The following is a 2,742-nucleotide window of genomic DNA, read 5'->3' as shown; positions in this document are numbered from 1 at the left end:
TAAGATGAAGTTGTTGACAGTTTCAATCTTTTCTCCATCTATCAGGCTGTTGCCTATTGGCCCAGTGGTAAGAATCTTCTTTGTTTTCTTGCCATTGAGATGCAATCCATACTGAAGGCTGTATTCTTTAATCTTCTGCAGCAAGTGCTTTAAATCTCCTCACTTCCTGTAAGCAAAGCTGCATCATCTGCATAGACAGGTAATTAATGAGACTCCCTCTGATCCTGATGCCATATTCTTTTTCATAGAGTCCAGCTTCTCAGATAATTTGCTCACATAAAGATTGAATCAGAACAGTGACGGCTATCTGCACTGAGCGGGATCGCCCACGGCCTCCCAGCAGCACACATCTTCCTGGCATTCACCCCCTCCCCCGGTTCCGCTCTCGGGGCACCCGCCGGAGGGTCAGAACACCAGGCCTCTCCTGCATCACTCAGCGTCACCTGAGAGCGTTTCCTTTACTGGAGGCTTTGGTTTCAGGTGTGAGTGTGATGGTGGTGTTGCTAGTTACCCTCAAGTTGATTGTGACTCATGGTGAGCTTGTGTGAAGAGCTGACCTGCTCCATGGAGTTTTCAAGGCTCTGAGTTCTTGGAAGCGGCTCACCAAGGCTTGTCTTTGTAGATATCTCTGAATGAAACATGACTGAAGACTCGCAGAGAAACTTTCGCTCAGTATATTATGAGAAGGTGGGATTTCGTGGAGTTGAAGAAAAGCAATCACTAGAAATTCTCCTCAAGGATGACTGTCTAGATATTGAGAAACTTTGCATTTTCAGGCAGAGGTTCCCTCTCCCATCTGTGTACCGAGCATTGGTGTGGAAGGTGCTTCCAGGGATCCTGTCTCCACACCGTGAGTCCCATGCCCAGGTAATGGCGTATCGATGGGAACAGTACTCTGATAGCCTTCATGCCCTGCAAGTCACTCGCTTCGTCAGTGAAACCACACCTCAGGTTGAAGTTCATCTCCATATGTATCAACTGGAGTCTGGGAAGTTGCCTCAAAGTCCCTCTTTTCCTCTGGAGCCAGAAGATAAAGTTTTTCTTGCCATCGCTAAAGCCATGGAAGAGATGGTGGAAGATAGTGTCGACTGTTACTGGATCCTCCGATGCTTTGTGAACCAGTTACAGGAGTACCAGGACTTTCTACCCCAGCTGCCAAAGGCTTTTGAACAGTACTTGAATTTGGAAGACAGTAGACTGCTGAATCATCTGAAGACTTGTTCTGCGGTGTCCAGACTTCCGTACGATCTCTGGTTCAAGAGGTGCTTTGCAGGATGCTTGCCTGAGTCCAGTCTACAGAGAGTTTGGGATAAAGTTGTGAGCGGATCCTGTAAAATCCTAGTCTTTGTAGTGGTAGAAATTCTGTTAACCTTTAAAATAAAAGTAATGGCACTGAACAGTGCCGAGAAGATCACCACATTCCTGGGAAATATTCCCCAGGACAGCTCGGATGCAACTGTGAGCAAGGCCATCGAACTGTGACACAAGCACTGTGGGACCCCGGTACAGTCAGCTTGAAGACTTCTGGTTCTGGAGACAGTCCACCAGGCCTGCACTGAGCATCTTTTTGGGGGGAAATGAGTGAAAATGATGTTCTTGCTCTGATGCTCTAAGTTTAATTAAGGAAAACAGCAACAACAACAAAAAAAAAAAGATTGAATCAGTGTGGAGAGAGAATATAATCCTGATGCACTCCCTTAATTTTAAACCATGATAGGATACCAATTTGACTTGTTTAAATTAACAGATACAGCCCTGGATGTGCTCACCAGTCTATGTCAGGAAATTCGAAGGACAGCTGTCTGGCCAATGGATTGGAAGAGGTCCATATTTGTTCCAATTTCCAAGAAAGGTGATCCGACAGAATGTGGACACTATTGAACAATGTCATTAATATCATGCAACAAAAATATTGCTGAAGATCATTAAAAAATGCCTAAAACAGTACATAGATAGGAAAGTGCCAGAAGTTCAAGCAGGATTTAGAAGAGGCCGTGGCACCAGGGATCTATCTCACTGCTGATGTCAGAGGGATCTTGGGTGAAAGTAAAGAATACCAAAGAATGTCTATTTATGCTTTCTTGACTACGCAAAGGCATTTGTGTGAATCATAACAAGTTATAGCTAACACTGAGAAAAATGGGAATTCCAGAGCAATTAATTGTGCTCATGTGAAGTCTAGACCTAGACCAAGAAGCTGTTGTGCAGAGCAAGGGAACGCCACATGGATGAGTCTGTTAGCAGTCCCAGATTTTAATCTCAGGAGAATGGAATACCCTGACTGGCCTGGCCTGAGTGATGACCACTGGCAGGAAGTGAGACAGAGTAATGGTTGAGCTTTCTAGACTCACTCTCACCCACCAGAGGGACTGAGAGCATGGAGATATGGAGGAAGTCTCTGCAAAGGCAACAGATGATGGTAGGTCCACTCCAGGACCACGAAGAACATCACTGCTCATGACTGTCTTCTCCACCCTCTCCCCTGATGGTGAGACATTATGGAAGGGGACTGACTAAAATGGACCTTCTTCAAGGTCATGGGTTCCCTGGCACAGTCTTGATTTTCAGTCATCCATCCTGACAACACGTGACACATCTGACCATGTGTCCTCATTTCAGATTAGACAACGTAGTTAGGGCATCAAACAGCCCCACAAACCCTGAGAACCTTCCCTGACTTGCTCACGTTCCAGCCTTCTAATAGCCTTGGCTATTCCAGGAAGAAGCTGTGCCCCTGGAATT

General features: G+C 45.8%; 1 pseudogene; it reads left to right on the top strand.

The window, feature by feature from the left end:
- Positions 1–639: 639 nt before the first annotated feature.
- LOC102858807 lies at positions 640–1,518 on the top strand (annotated as a pseudogene).
- Positions 1,519–2,742: the final 1,224 nt, after the last annotated feature.

Source organism: Elephantulus edwardii, unplaced genomic scaffold, assembly GCF_000299155.1.
Source record: "Elephantulus edwardii isolate Elephantulus edwardi_28Jun2011 unplaced genomic scaffold, EleEdw1.0 scaffold00011, whole genome shotgun sequence".
Lineage (NCBI taxonomy): Eukaryota > Metazoa > Chordata > Mammalia > Macroscelidea > Macroscelididae > Elephantulus > Elephantulus edwardii.
This window is presented reverse-complemented; position numbering and strand designations above follow the sequence as displayed.